Source organism: Ochotona curzoniae, unplaced genomic scaffold, assembly GCF_017591425.1.
Source record: "Ochotona curzoniae isolate NIBS_2020 unplaced genomic scaffold, NIBS_Ocur_1.0 scaffold_4683, whole genome shotgun sequence".
Taxonomy (NCBI): Eukaryota; Metazoa; Chordata; class Mammalia; order Lagomorpha; family Ochotonidae; genus Ochotona; species Ochotona curzoniae.
In genome coordinates this window covers 27,900,293-27,917,428 of record NW_024467121.1, presented here as the reverse complement: position 1 = coordinate 27,917,428, position 17,136 = coordinate 27,900,293, and the positions used below count along the sequence as shown (strand labels likewise).

Here is a 17,136-nt window from a genome sequence, read left to right as displayed (position 1 = left end):
ATGTCTTTTACTTTTTATTTTCATAGGTTTGATTTTCTGTCTGATCCAGCAGGCTGGAGTGTCTTGCATATTTTAAAGAAATCAGTGAATTGATAAAAATACACAGCTCAGTGTGATTGTTTTCCTTAGCCTCATGCTTACATCAGTGGTTTCTAAAAGAAGTTTTCGTTGGACGTTTGTTTGTTTCTCTCCATGTTCAGAGCTGCTGTCATTGTTGTTTTAACCAAATGTTTTATGCATGGCTATTATCATTAACTTTAATTTTTAAATGCCTTTACCATGTGATTGTGTCCCAGGCTTCTTTTGGCTAATAGAATTTCATGACACTGTTGCATATTTTAGGTAAGAAACTGGGATGATGCAGCTTTAGTCAGCTGTAATTTCACAAACAGCTATACATTTCCTTCTGACAGTTGATTCTTATTCTGTCCCTTAATGCAAATATTTTTCTTTGAAAAATCCATTTGGCTTGGTTGATTTCTGGGGTATCATCCATTCTGAAGTCATTTTTTAAAAGATTACAATAAGCTGTAAGCTAAATGATCATGTGTTTTGATACTTTCTTTTTTATTCTGATAACTACAGTATAAGGTTTTATAAGCTATAATAGTTCTAGAGGTCACACAGAAAAATTTATTTTACTATTATTAATCTACATATTGCTTTTGGTTTTTTTTTATCATTGATATGGTTGGAAAAAATGAAAAGATTGAAAAATGAAAACCCCTAGGTTAATAACAATGGGTGGTCCATCATGATGTGCCATTGTTCTCACACTTGCAGTTTTTACTTTTAGAGTTATGGAGCTTATAATTTAAATTTTTTATGATTCATTCTAAATTGTACTGTTCTCATGGGAATTGGGGGAAGGGGAATCCCAGACTATACAGAATTGTACCATAAAATTCAAATTTTAAGATAAAATTAAAGCAAAAAAAAAATTGTACCATTCTCTTAAATGTATGTGAGGAACTTTAGTGATTTTTGACATTAGACTAAATACTTAGTGTACAAAAACTGCACACATAATGTGTGTATTTAATTTTTCACGTTGACTTTGGTTACACTGACGTTTGAAATTAGTAAACCAAAACATATGAAGTTTTCTTTAAATTTTTTTATTCTGTTTTCATCCCCTTTAGGATATGCTTAATTTAAGGATTTAAAATTATCCCGATTCACAGGTTCCACCTTTTCTGATTTTTAACATCCCTAAAGCCTATAAAATTTGAAAAGTAAGCCCCTTTTTACAAAAAGATCATTTTTCTTTTGTGTAAAAATCTAGAAAAATATATATTGATATTTCACTTGTTTTGGTAGTAACCAACTTAGGACTAAATTGCCATAAATTAAATTTTGATGTTGCTAAGTTGCTTTCTCTAAATTTAAAAACTTTGAAAGATCTTTTATCTTCCCCAAATCTTTGGGCTGGTCTCAGGAAACTAAATATTTTGTGCATAGAAGAAGGGTTTTTTGTTGTTGTTGTTGTTGTTTTCCATTGAAAGGGCAGATTTTACAGACAGAAGGAGAGACAAGAGAAAGATCTTTCATCTGCTAGTTCACTCCCCAAGTGGCTGCAATGATCTGAGCTGAGCTGATCTGAAACTAGGAGCCAGGAGCTTCCTCTAGATTTCCCATATGGGTGTAGAATCCTAAGGCTTTGGCCCATATTTTGTTGCCTTCCCAGGCCAAAAGCAGGAAATTGGATGAGAAGAGGAACAGTTGGGACATGAGCCTGCATCCCTATGGGATGCTGATGCTTGTAAATGGAGGATTAGCCAATTCAGCTATTGCACCAGCTCCAGAAGAAATAATTTAAAATATTTTTTAAAGCTGTTAAGTAGAATTTGTGGCTATCCCTTCTCACAGTAATTTCATTTAAATAAAGTGATTTTTAAAAATTGTTTTCCATCTGTGAAGTTTCTGTCAAAGGTGAAATGAAATTTATGTGATGTGTATATTACGGCTTTTGAAGTCCAGTGTAGTAAAATACACATTATTTGGGAAATATAATTTGAGAAAAATCTGCCTTATGAAAAAAATATACTTATGAAACTGATAGTCACTTTTGGCTACAAGTGACTTTTCTGAATAAAGTACTGAAAATTAAGGACTCTTCTATTTTAGGGAAAACAATCATTTCTAAACTTCTAAATAGTTTTTATTATAGTTAAGAATGCTACAAAGCAAATTTGATAATAGCCTGTTTGGTGACGGTTCCAATTTATACGAGTGACTTTTAGCCATGGTGTTAGAGAATATTCTGGTTGCTGATCCCTACGGTGTGAATGTGAGGGGTATCCTGGTGTGTTCAGTATTGGGGAGTAACTGGGGAGTAACTCAGAATTAGGGAGTAACTGGAGGAATGAATTGTGTTTCCTAACGGGGAAGGATATTGTTTACTATAACAATCATTTTAGTCTCAGAAGCGTGTAATTATCAAATATGTTGTCAATTAAATGTGTTCATTGGGTGCTACTGTCCATTCTAGCCAAAGAAGCCTTTTGGATTCCAGAGGTATCATTTCATAACTTCTTTCTTGGTGTCTCAGTATAGCTCTTCTACATTCATCATAGAATTTTTAGAGTGAACTCTTTTATCAAACTAATTGCTATATCTAATTTAATAAATTATATTCAATAGGTTTATTTACAGAAAGATCCATGGTTGTTAATGTAAATTGTACTATAACACCATTTGTCATTTTTTTTTTCTCCTTACAAATTAACAGTACATCAAAAAGAACTTTATGTATCATCTGACCGGCTCCTCTTTTTTTTCATAATCAACTTTATTTACAAACCCTTGTTTTCTTTCTGAATTCTTTTTTATTCTAAGTTAAATTGAATGATACTGATACTATTTAATGTCTAAAAGACTGTAATAAGCACGGGGCGAGACAAACATATTGATGATGCTAGGGTACAGTTTTTTGTTTGGAACCACACCCTAACTTTTTATGGTTAAACACCATTTTACTTGTACTCTTAGAACTGTGAATAAATGCATGATGTTCATGAAAATAAAGAAAAACTATTAAGAAATCCCTGTCACTTGTAATGAAGCAAATCATGGGCATATTGATAGCAAAAGGAGAGAACTGTGCCTAATTTAGAAAGTTTTGGCTCTCAAAAGAGTTAATTATTATGACTGCTACTAAAACAGCCAATATTTTAGTGGCACCAGAACATTCAAATCTTGTCTGAATGGATGTTTTTGAAATGTCTGTTTAATCTAGAAAGTGTGATAAGACAGAGATTTGGCTCATAAAAGTTAGATATGTAAATTACATTGAATCTCATGGAGCTTTTATTCTTACCAAAAGCCCATTGACAGCCACTAGGCCAAGAACTGCCCAGGCTTGTTGCAGTAGGCACTTGCAGCACCTTTAAGATGTTGAGGAGGGAGATGATGCACTTGGAAAAAGAGGAGGAAAAGACTGTTGGCCCACTTACGTTTGGGCTTCTCTGGATGCACACACTGCTTCTGTTGTGCCTTTGCTCCTCCCCTAGGTTCTGAGGAGGTGTTACATCTCTTACTTCTCAGCTTTATTTCACATTCTAGTGATAAAGCCCAGGATTAAAAATTGGCCTTTTCTGTATTAGAAAATTGCTGGAAATTACCAGCTGTGCCATCTATTAGCTGTGTTGCTTAGGGAAGGTTAGTACTTGCTCTTTAGTTTATATAAAGGGAACTAATTTAATATATTTCATACACACAATTTTAAGAGTATAATACTTCCCACGCTACCTTTTCTCCCTTCTTTACTCCACCTTCTCTTCTGCTTCATTTTTGTTCTTTAAGTCTTATGGTGACATTGAATGTGCTGTGTAATCACAAGCTTAATTTTCCACTAAAGAATTCAACAAGTAGTAAATAGAAAAACTACTGTTTGTCAAGAGTATAAACACTTATTAACAATAAATCTCAGAATGTCAATTTCACTCATATACATTACATTTTAAAGATATTTATTTATTTTTACTTGAAGGAGCTTACAGAGAAAGATGGCGAGAGGCAGAAACATTTTCCATCCACTGATGCACTATCAAAATGGCAACATGGGCAGAGTTGGATCAGTCCAAAGCCAGGAGTCAGGAACTTCCTCAGCATTTTCTGTGTGAGTGCAGGAATGCAAGGTCCTGGGCCATCCTCCTATGTTTCCCCAAGCCATTAAGAGGGAGCTGGCTTGAAAGTGTAGCAGCCAGGACTTGAACCGAAATTTAATTAGGATGCTGGTGTGGCAGGCAGAGGATTACCCTTTTATGCCATCCCTCAGATTGTTACATATTTTTGTACTCTGTATATTAGGTATATATAAATCAGGGAAAATATTTGTCTTTTTGGGACTGGCTTTTTCCACCAAGCATAGTGGTCTCTAGTTACATTGTGTGTGTGTGTGTGTGTGTGTGTGTGTGTGTGTGTGTGTGTGTAAGGCAGCATTCAGTGATGGTATCTGTAGAGTGTTTAGCACATTGTCATTGTTGCTTTCACAATGACTTTCATTATTGTTTTACTTATTCATTTTCTTATGTTTGTGGTCTCTCTTGATGTACTGTTAATAATTCCTGATGGTCCTGTCAGCTTCTTTGCTATTCTGAGACTTGGGTAATGCATGTCTACCTTCCTCTTGCTATTCCCAACTGATCCTGGCACATGGGGCATGGCTAGTTTAGTTATCATTAAATTTGCTGTAATGAGGACTTAATGATAGTATTTTCAAACTGCAGATCATTGTTTCATATTTAATATTGTTAATGAATTTGTACTAACCCCTTTTTATATGAGTTAACTCATAGGACATTCATGAACACTTTTCTCACTCAAAAAATTTTATTTATTTATTTTCTTATTTGAGAGAGAGAGAGAGGAAGAATAAGTGAGTCCTATCCAAACACTGAATCACTCCCGAAATTCAGGTAAACATATAGGATCAAAGCCCAGATGCAGGATACAATCCAGATTTTTCACATGGGTGGCAGGAATCCAATTACTTTAGCAACTGCCTCCCAGAAGGAAGTTAGGATCAGGATTGAACTGAGGTTTTCTACTATGGAAAATAAATTTATTAATTGTGAGGCTAACCACCTACCCTCAACTTAATTTTTTAACATCCCATTTAGGTTTTTTTTTTTTTTAAGATCCATTCATTCATTTTCATTGGAAAGGCAGAGCTACAGACAAAAGGAGTTTCAGACTCCATTTACTGGTTCACTGTCTAAATGACTGCAATGTCCAGGGCTGAGTAGATCCAAAACCAGGAGCCAGGAGCCTTTTCCAGGTCTCCCACGTGGATGCAGGGTCCAAAGGCTTTGGGCCGTCCTATGCTGTCTTCTCAGGCCACAAGCAGGGAGATGGATGGTTAGTGCAGCAACTTTAGTTGGTTAGTGCAGCAACATGGGATGCTGGTGCTTACAGGTGGAGTAGTTAGCCAATTAAACCATCACACCAGCCCCTGTCAAATTTAATTTTAAGGATTCTGTTTCGTGTGCATTCAGATATCTAGTGAGAGATGACATGACCATGTTGGGATGAGTTTGTTTTTCAGGCTCATGACATTAAAATTTTCTGATAATATAAAGTTGATATATTTGATGAATCTCATTTGTTTAAAAGGCATTGCTTTTATTTAATGCCATGCATGAGATTTATGGCTTGTATATTCTACTTAGAAAAGTATATTCTAAAAATGCAACATTGTTCCTTTCTGCATTCTGGTTTTGTTGTTTCTGGGAGAATTGTAGTACCTGGTCTCTTTTCTCTTTGGCTTAGAGTCATAGAGCATTGAAACTTGAACTTGCAAAAGCAAAATGAACCAAGTTTGTCCATCATTACATCCTGTGTTTTGATGCTGAAATGAGTTGAAATTTATGCTATGTGCTGGTGACTGGTGTTATTCAATCGTTTCAACATACAATACTTCTCGTTACTATGGATATTGGTAGTTTTCTCTAAGTTATGACTGATACTTTAAAAATTGATAACAACTGAATAAATCATGTGTGTTCTGAAATATTGAAAACTGCATTAATTTAGCACCAGTTACTTTGAATCAAATGTTTTGAATATATATGCATATGGTTTATGTATTTATCATATATAGTTTATGAGCAGTGAAAATTTTGTCTTTAGAAAGCTTTGTAGGTTTTGCCATCAATTGCTTTGTGACTACAAAGGTAAAGATAGTACGGTCTAATTATGTGTATCCCAGAAGCAGTGATAGTATGAGAGCACATGGAAAGAATTGAGCATGTCTGATTTGTCTTTCTTTTGAATTTTTTTGACTTTATAGAATAATTTACACATTAATAATAAGTACTATTAAAACTACTAAATATCGTTTCGACTGTTTTCTAAGTAACCACTGGATCTCATTATGGTGTTATTGAAAATTTTAATAAAAGATAACACAGGAAGACCATGAATGACATATCCAGTATTACTGAAATGATTGTTTTCAGTTTGATAAAATGGTTTATTATTTTGTGTTAAAATGTAGGAAATTCCCTATTCTAATATGTACTTTATTCTAATTAAAAGTATAAAAGACTACAATAACTTAATAATTAATAGAGCTATACATCATACAGTTTTATGAATAAGGGAGATACAGAATGTGCAGCATTCATACACTTACATCATTTTTCTAAGAAAACCCCTGCCTATTTAAAGCATGTTGTGTCAGTGTTAAAAACATACATCAGGAAGCAACTAACCAAATTTACTGGTGAATCCAACTTTTAAAATATGGTTTTAGACATCAGCATAATGGATGACTTTTTAAAATGTGTTTATTGAGCATTGACACACCAGTATTAGACAACTGTTTGCATCAGAGAGCATTTATTATGAATGCATGGGCAGGAGATGAGGTTTGAGACCCAGATGCATCGCCTGGTGGTTAAGGGCAGAGATTCTAGAGCACACACCATGAATTCAGTTCCTGGTAATGTAAGGCAAGTTTCTTAACCTTTCTGTGCCTCAGTTTTCTCATATACAAATAAGAAAAAACAGTTATACCTCTCTCATAGAGATGTTGTGGGCAATAATTTCAGTGTACACAATAATACCAGTGCACAGGAATCACAGTGGGTATACTGCCTTCATCTTCATGACTGCTGCACTGATTATACTTCAGTATACTCCCATAAGATCTCATCCTGCTGGGGAAAGCAGTTCCAAACCCTGGGCCAAAAATAAAATGTACCAGGAGTCACCATGAACAAACAGGTCCGGTTTTCTGAAGGTTCCCGCCTTTGTTTGCTGTGACTCTTGTAATAAATAACTATAAGTGTGGTGGCTCTGAACAGTATGAATGGGTTACTTTACAGGTCTTCATACATTTTTTGGCATCTGATCCCTACATCTGAAAGACTTATCCAAGCTTATAGGCAGACATCCCAAATATCAGACTTTCAGTTAACATTTTACCCATTCTACGTTTTATATCCGTGCTTTGCTTCTATTTGTTTTCTCCTTATTATGGTGAGTTGCGGTAACATGAAGGAGAGTTTCCAAATCTTGTACTTTTGTACTTTATGTGATACAAACTATGTTCCATACATTATTTATTTTTATTCCATATATCATTAAAAAATAAGGTTTATAGGTGGTTAGGAATAAGGGTCAGAAAATAAATGAGTTCATGCTTTTCAAAAAATCTTACTGCATTTAGTTGTACAACATAATATTATGGACTAAAGACAGAAAAAGTTAACCATATCAAGGCTTTTTAATGTATCCATTCTTTCTTATGGTTGCCCATTCTGGATGAATCCTAATGCAGTATAATTTTACTAATTGTAGCCTTCATATCATGTATTAGCTCTCTGGACACTTGTACAATTTATTTGATACAGTTGATCTGCATCCATTTTCAGATATGTTAATACTCCATGTATCATAAATTGCTATCAAAATACATACATAAGCTCCATTAAAATACAGAATTGTGATGTAAAACCATGATCATACTTCGAAATACTGTATAGAAAGTTGATTTCTGCCCTTGAAGAGCTCACACTCAAAGACTGAAACCTCCTATTGTTTAATAATGAAAAAGAACACCACACTCGCTAATTTTACTTATGCTTCAGCAAGATGCCTGCCTGGAATATTGTAGGAACTCAGTAAATTACATTTTAACATATCCCCATTTATTTATTTTTTGATTAATGCTATTGTTAAAAGTAATTAGTGATTGCCAACCATGCAATCTGAAGATAAGCTTAAATTTCAGTGATACCTTAAATTCCTGTTATTTGAACATTTTATTTTTATAACATAATACTGATAAAATACTCCTCTAGTGATCTTTTCTCTTCCGGCAAGATAACTACAACTAAAGGCTGGTTTATGACCATCTAAATCATTATGCATAAATACATTTTAAAGTAAATGTTATCATATTATATGCTGCTAGTGTGCCTGGGAGGCATAGATGATGTCCAAATACTTGAGTCCCTTCCCCATATTTGTGGGAGACCCTGGTGAAGTTCCTGGCTCCTGGCTTCAGCATTGCCTTACTGTGGTATTGGGAATAACTGGGGAGTGAACCAATAGACGGTTCTCTGTCTCTGTGTGTCCTGCCATCCTCTGTTACTTTGACTGTCAAATAAACATAAATACATTTTTAAAAATATTGATACCAAACTTCAAAAAAGGGAGGATTCTGGTTCAGTTGATCATAGCTCTAGCTCTTGTTTCTGTAGTCGTCTTTATTCTCTTCCTGCCTGGCTTTGTTGATTCATAGGCTGGAAGTCTGCATTATTACAGGATGACTGTAGCAATTTCAGGAATGGTATCTAAATTTAAGATTGTCCATAGTAATGAAAACCAGTTAATTTTTTATGCCAGAGAGAGGCATTTCTACCACCAGAAACTCTCTGGTAAGCTGGCCCTCTTGCCATTGTCACATATCCGTCCACCCTGGCAAGAGAAAACTGGATTAGCAACTAACTTTTACCATAGGGAAGGGAGAGAGAAAGATACTTCTAAAAGCTAATATCTCAATTTGGGAAAATAAAGACAGATTTACGTGTAAATGTATGATAATTTCTAACACTTTCTGCTACCGTACAAAGTAGAAGCAGTTAGTATCCTTATGCCCTAATTGGCAACATTTACTCATATTTTGGATGCTCCCGCTTCCTGAGCCAAAGCAGGACTGGCAAGTGGAGTTCTTATCTGAGAAGTAAAAATCTAAATTTGTGTTCAGCTATCACCATTTCTGGGAAACAGATTATCGGTATCCCCTCTCAACTGGACAGATTTACACAGCATTTATTCTATAAAAGTATGTAAGATTGCTTTGTAAATTCTAGGGGTGGGATACTGGGATATGTAAGAAATGCATACTTGCACTTGAGATGTTTGGCAATCTAATAGTAAGGAGACCTGAAAATAAATTATTGTAATTAAGGGTAACACATGGTTTCCTAATATTTAAATTTGTTTGGAAGGTTGAGTTACAGAGAGGGAGGGAAGGAGAGCTTTTTCATATAGTAGTTCATTCCCCAAATGGATGCAAGTGTTGTGCTGGGCTGAATCCAGGAGTCTGGGACTCCAAGTGTGCCATGTGGATAGCAGGGACTCATATTCAAGGGACATGTCTGAAAAAGCATAAAAGTCCTGCTGCAGGAATGAGGTTATAATGCCAGCAAATTGACAGATTTAGTAATTGATATGCTGTTTCTCTAGCTTTTTCTCGAAAGCTGCTGTGCATAACTATGTATCTGCCCTTATCTGAAAAACAAGTCAACATGTGTCTGATCATAATCCCCTGAAAGACTGATAGCCAAAAATGTTCACTGAGTAAATTTATCACTCCTGTGAGCATGGCAGTATGTCTGCAGTTGAAATATACATCTTCCATTTGTAGATACCTTCTGTAACCATCTTTCTGTGTTTGGAATGATAACTTTCCACTAAAAAACTGAACAGTATTTATTTCTGTGCATTTGAGTGGTGTGGTTTCCAGGGACTGTAGCATCAAACTCAATAATGAGCACAGTGTGTTCAGCATGTAATTTAATCACAAAGGCACAGTTAAGCACTGTTTTATATTACAAATCTTAAATGTATAGTCTTTGATTAGTGTCATTTAATTTGGATATCTCCCTCATTTTTTGTTTATAGTAAGAAAAATATTTTTCATGTGTAAATATTTGATAGCAAAAGGCTTATACTGTAAATGTCTGCTGATACTATTCCATGGTTTACTGATAATTTAAAAGTTTTTTATTACCTCTTGAGTCAGTGTCTTCTAAATATTTTTCTCTTATAAGTTTATTTTTCTTAAAGCAAATATTTTAGTTTATTTTGGTGATATACTTATTACCTCTGAAACACACCGTGTCCCTGATTTGTTTGTTCCTGTCAAGTATAAAAGCAAGGAGTATTGAGATTTTCCTCTGCCGTGCTCAGTTCCAGTCTAACTTATGTTTTGAACAGGGCATCTAATACAGAAGTATTAGATATGCAGTAAATACTGAATGGCAATGAGCATTTACAGGCCAAATATCAAGGGGCTAAGAATTTGTGAAAAATTATGTTTCTGCTAGTATAGTAACAATTTTGGATATATAAAGAGATTTTGACCTGTTCAGTAGCTCTCTTCACTGTGCCTGTCTGTTGTTGGAGAAATACAATGTTTCTGGAAAGGGAATTAAGAAAATAGATTTTTAATATGACATCACCATGCAACTTTTGTTTATCTTGCACAGTTCATGCTAATAGCTGTTGTCACAGCACGGTCACTGTTACCAGAAGAGAAATTGGATGATGTTTCCCAAACTTGGTGGCTTTGGGAATCCACTTTATAGATCCTCTTCATAGAAAAAAGCAGCAATGCGCACATATACACAGTTCCAGATCAGAAGATTTCAAAGAAGTTCAAGCAGCTCTTTCGATTTAGTTACTCATTCTAGAAACTACTGTTTTTTGCAAACAGGTAATCTTGGAGCTGCTAAACAAAGAGCAGAGGAAACTTTTAAGTTGAGCTTTAGAGACCAAATGGGCATATCAGATATACTGAGGGTAGTATTGATCGTGCAACCAGTCTCTCTTTATGCTGCTTCCAAGATAATGTTGAGATCCTGAGCTCAAAGATTGTGTAGATATTTGCTGTAGCTTTTTGCTGAGTATGGAAGTTTTAAACTGCCCTTCAGCCATTGATAAATGTAAAGGTTGGTGTACCATCTATGTGCAGAATGGCCTTGATATTGGGATACTAGGATAAATAAGAAATGTATATTTGGGCCCTGTGCCTTGCACACGCCGGGATCCCATATATATCTCTCCTTCTTTTGGTAGATTTCTCTTTCCATTAATAATAAAAAAATCCAAAAATAATAAATAATAAAAGAGAAATTATTGTATTATATGGCTAAAAGGAGATAAGTATCTCAAATCTTACTTACCAATGAAATTTGTTAGTGCAAGGATAGAGCCAATTGAAAGGTAAATAGCAGCAGAGACAATAGAACTATAGGTAACTAACGAAGACACCATGCTTCATAAACTGCAGTTAATTGCATTTGTTCACTCTGAAGATACAACATGAGTAACTGTGCTCCAAGCTCTGCATAACATAAATGGTAACAGTAAGTCTGAGGCGTTAGGGATGCTTCTTCTAAGACAGGACAGAAAAGGAATGTGCATTATCACATGCACTGTGTGCACACTAGCACTTCTATTTGGGAACAAGGTAAAGACAATCTCAGTTTTTATCTTTGACCATGGTATCTTGGTTTATTCCAATACCCAATAAAGCACTTATGAAAGTTCATATTTACAATGCAAGCTCCTTTTCCATCATAATATATTTATCCATTCATGTGAGTCTTTGATTGCTGTCGAATACTGTCCATTATCAAAAAAACTGCTATGTACTCAGGTACAGGAATTTATGTGGACTTGAGTTTTCAACTTATTTGAGTAAACCAAAGAATGTGCTATATTATATGGGAAGAATATATTTACTACTGTAAGATATTGTCAAACTTTTTTCAAAGTAACTGTTCTCTGTTTTATTCTACCAACAGTAGAGCCAGCATTTATGTCACTGTTTTGGATTTTAGTCCTCTCATTATCTTGTTGTTGGTTTTCTTTTTTAATTTCCAATTCATTGGTGACATATGGTGTGAAGCGTCTTTGCGTTTACTTATTTATTGCTGGTGTATTCTTTACTGAGTTAACATTTTAGATCATTTGTACACTTTAAATGGACTGTTTTCCTTATAATTAAGTTTGAAGAATTTTTGTACATTCTACATTCCCATCTTTTACCAGATGTATTTTACAATTATTTACCCAGGTTGTGGCCTTTTGTCTTAATTTAGTTAGAAATATTTTTCATAGAGTAGAATATTATAATTTCATGAACCCAATGTATAAGTCATTCTTTCGTAGTGTTTTAGGTACTGTATCTAAGAAGTTATCACTAAACACAATTCCGCCTAGGTTTTTCTCCTGCTATGTTATATTTAGGCCTGTGATCCATTTTGAACAATTTTTTTTGTGAAGATATTCAAATCCATTGATAGATTTATTTTAAATCATTTGTATGCCCAACTGTTCCCAAATTAATGGATGAAAAAGTGATCCCTTCATTCTATTGCTTTTGTTATTTTGGCAGTATTTGTGTAGTTCTGTTTTTAGGCTCTATTTCTTGCATTGATCCATCTTTCAGTGGCACCACTCTACTTTGATTACTCTAGCCTACAGTAAACCTTGAAGTAGCATCGCGGCAGTCCTCTGACTTTGTTTATGTGATATGCTGTTAGTTTTTCTAAGTCTTTTGCTTTTTTTGTATATATTTCACTTAAAACTTTCATTTAGTTAGTTATTTGCAAGGGAGGGAATAATGGAGGGGTAAGAGAGAGGGAGAAAGTGAGAGGTAAAGAGTACAGCAAGAGAGAGAGAGACAAAGAATGCTCTCATCAGCTTTTTTACTGCCCCAAACATCCCCTAGCTGGGCCAAAGCCATGAGCTGGGACTTCCGTGTGTTTCCCATGTGCTTGTGGTAGTCCACTCAGTTGAGACATTGCTACTGTCTCTCAGGGTTTGCAATGGCAGGAAGCTGGTGTCAAGAGCAGGGCTGGATATTGACCTAAGCATTTTAATATCAGATAATATCCACCTTAAACGTGACCTCAAATTTGTTTTTAGAGTTTATTATTACTTGGAGTCTATTGTTATTTATAGATAGTCTTTCTGGATTTTGAGATGAATACTTCAGTTTTTTTTTTCCAGCAGCTAAACAAGTGACTTCTCATTATTCATGAGTGATGATTTAATTCTTTGTTTATTGTGATTGTTTTTGATCATACATTGAATTTGTACACATTCTCAAATATGTTAATCTTAACTGAATATTCTGTCACATCAATCTGTTGTTGTGTCCTGCAATGCTGATTTAATCCCATTTTTTTAAGATTTATTTTTATTATTATTTTTTTTATTGGAAAGGCAGTTATACAGAGAGGAGAGACAGAGAGGAAGATCTTCTGTCCGATGATTCACTCCCCAAGTGAGCGCAGCAGCCGATGCTATGCCGATCTGAAGCCAGGAGTCTCTTCCGGGTCTCCCACGTGGGTGCAGGGTCCCAAAGCTTTGGGCCGTCTTCGACTGCTTTCCCAGTCCACAGGCAGGGAGCTGGAAGGGAAGCGGGGCTGCTGGGATAGAACCGGTGCGCATATGGGATCCCGGGCGTGCAAGGCGAGGACCTTAACCACTGCACCACCGCGCTAGGCCCTAATCCCATTTTTTTATAAATGTTTTATATTTAATGAGGCTAGTCACATTGCTTTCTCTCCGCTCATGGTTCATATTCTTCATATTTATTTCCCTAAGTGATGTAATGTATGGTATTTAATTGAATTTAGTAATTCTAATGAGTAACATAGCTGAGAAAAGCTACTGTGTTGTTTACTTAGCCCTCAAGCATTTGAATTTTTAAAATTAGAAACTGTGCTTTCAGAAATGAGGTATTGGTAATTTGGAACTTAACAGTGTGCGTATGTTCTGGAAGATTTGAACAAAATCATAAAGCTATTAACTAATACTAGAGGAACTGTTCATATTTTAAAGTAGGAATAATTTAGGAAGAACTAGATCTTAATCCTCTAAAATCTTTACCTTGTTTAAGTTTTAGAAGTGAACAGCTTAAACTTCTGCATAAAAATGATCAATTTTTTCTTGAGTTAAGCTGTAATGTATGTTAGTGTATAAGATTGGCAAGTTCACTGTGTTATTGACAAGTCTTCTTCATCATCTGGCAGATCTGAAAAATGAGAGAATTGTACCTGATTAATACAGTACCAGACTTTAGCCAGGAAATTAGACTTAACTATAATTCAATGAATTACTTGAACTCATTTACTTAATTAAATTTGTGGTAAACTGATGGCAGAAAGGATTCTGTAGTCTTATGTGCTTTAAAATACCTCAGGTTGAGGCCTAGTGAATGTGTTACTTTATTGTCTGTAAGCATATGTAAAAGCAATAAGAAAAGAGAAATAAATAAAAATGAATTTTCATTAATGCAACTAGTAATTTTGGAAAGAAGAACAGCTTTGATAGTACTTAACAGAAATTATAATAGTAGGTTCTCAAGAAATATTGTTTTTCCAGTTTCAGTGGGTAAACTCATGGATTACGAAAATATAATATAATATTAACTTAGGTGAGTGTTGGTGTTCCAACAAGAGTATGTATTAAGTAAATATATAAGTTCTTATCTAAATAAATTACTAGTACGTAAGTCATTATGTCATATGTACGAATGGGGGAGAAGGATACCTGCAGGCCCAAAGACAGCAGGTTTAGTTAAGGATGTCTTAGTTTAGTTTAAGAATGCTTCCGAGGTGTGTGATGCTCTACTGTACTTCTCACTGGACTGTTTCTGTACTGTGTTCTAGAAAGAGTAGGAACATACAGCAGTACTTCACAGTTTTACACCCGCCCCTCTTTTGTGCTGTTATTATTACACATTAAGTCACCAAAGTCATTACTGTGATTATTTTATGTACTTGGTGTTCATTTAAAATTTAGACATGCATCTACTGTTAGTCATCATTTCTTCCTGCAGCTATTTTTTTTCTTAATGTTTTATTTCTCTTCTTTCTAAACAATTGTTTCTTCTACTTCTAAATTATTTAAAATTTTGTTTGCCTGGAAATATCTTTATTTTACCTTATTTTATTTTTTTTAACAGGTTCAGTATACATTGCAGCCAAGGGCTTAAAGCTCTGGGAAATGAAGAGTCCCAAGAAACAAAAAGCAAAATGACCATAGTTTAATAGAAATAAAGGCAGGCATTATAAACAGTAACAAATGGAAAAATGAGTAATTAACCCACATACAGTAAATTGCAAAGTAATTATAGATGAGTAAAACTACAGTTATATAATATTCCTAAACATTATTTTGACAAATATGTAACACAGTATGACAAAATTGTATTTGCAGCAGTGCTGAAGCATATGAGCATATCTTTCTTACTTTGTTTTTGTTTTCCCATTTTTGTTTTAAATTTTAGTTCCAATATGTAAGGAAGAACTTGTTTCTCTCTGTATTGATTTGGCAGAGATTTCAGAGTAGGAAATTCTTATTTATCTCCACAGAATTTAAGGTTCCACGTCTTGATCTTCTGCCTGTATCTTTCTGTTGTCTCGGCAATTGTTAATGTTATTGTAGTTTTTCATTTTTCCCCCTGAAATCCTGTTTGAAAGCTGAGTGTTAGGGTGAGGATTCAGTTGTCCTCTGGATCATTTGATTTCCTGATACATAAAATTTTCAGGGGTTGTAGTTGAGATCCTGTTTCTGAAAAAAGTATTGAAATGCATTTTGTTCTATCTGTAGCTCAAGATTAAACTTCACAAGATATTGGTAGTGTTGTTTCATGTAATCTGAATGTAGTTATGTTTTACACTTCTGAGTCTTTCAACTGCTTCCCTGCTAAGTAACTTAGTTCATTCTCTAGTACCATGGAAGCGGAAAATAACTTGAACGGTAAACCTTTTCAGGGCGAGAGACTTTCTCCTCTGTCTCCTTTACCTTTGGTTCTATCCTCAAGTTCTGGTTGTGAACTATGTTTGTTTCCCCCGAGCTACCTGAGAGTAGGCAAAGTTTTGCAGGGGTTTTTCTTTCTTCCTTATTCTTTTGTCTAGTTCAGTACCCCAGGAATGCCCTGAAAGGGAAAATGGGTCAACAAATTCTTAGGACGTCCTAATACCCTTCTCTTGTCTTGGGATTTCAGTCTCTTCAACCTTCCCACATCTAAGGTTTTTAATGATTTGGTATATATTACTGGCACATAGTGTGGAAATAGTCTGGTGAATGCTGTAGTACACCATTACACACTTCTGAGTCATTCTAAAACATGTGCAGGCTATTACATAGAAAATTGAAAAGCATTTTGGAGGAAATATTTCATGTTCATATATTGGGAACACGGGAAATAAAGAAGGTCAATGTTAGCAAATAGGATGTGGAAAAGGAAGAACAAATGGCATATCTGCCTACTGATTATCAAAACTTGTCTTAATTTTATAAAAATTAAATAGTTCCATGTTACTACAGAATAGAAAAATGGGCCAAAATGGAATAGTGTTAGCTATGCATTTGTCATTTTATGTATTGGTAGATGAAAATGTAAGTGTCGTGTACAAAGTGTTCTGTTTTTCTTGACTGATTCTTTCCCACTGCTGGGGTGATGGAGTCAAAGGAAGGGAAAATTTTTGACTCCCTCTCTGTTATCACACACACAAAATCAAGTTTTCTAGAAAATAATGTAGGAAAGTCTCTTCATACAAAACATAGCTTAACATGAAAGAAAGTTTGATAACTGTACCACAGTTAAGATTATTCATCAGGGTTCTCAAAAGGCAGGACACAGATTGGGAACAAATGGATATAGGTAGATAGGAGGTATACAAGTGTAGATATGCATTCAGATATATATGTAGATATAGACATACATGCGCACACAGGACCTTGTTTGGAGAACTCCAATGAATCAGGTAGAAAATTGGCAGTCTAAAAGAGAAGACTGTGTAAGACTTGAACAAATATTTGATGATATTACAGATTCTAATGTCCAGAAATATGTAAAAATTTGTTTCATCACATAGA

The 17,136-nt window shown here is 34.7% G+C and overlaps 1 protein-coding gene across 1 annotated transcript in view; it reads left to right on the top strand.

Annotated features, from left to right (window-relative positions):
• RYR2 (ryanodine receptor 2) overlaps positions 1-17,136 on the top strand; it is a 603,900-nt gene that overhangs the window by 215,159 nt on the left and 371,605 nt on the right. The gene's annotated exons all lie outside the window — the stretch shown is intronic.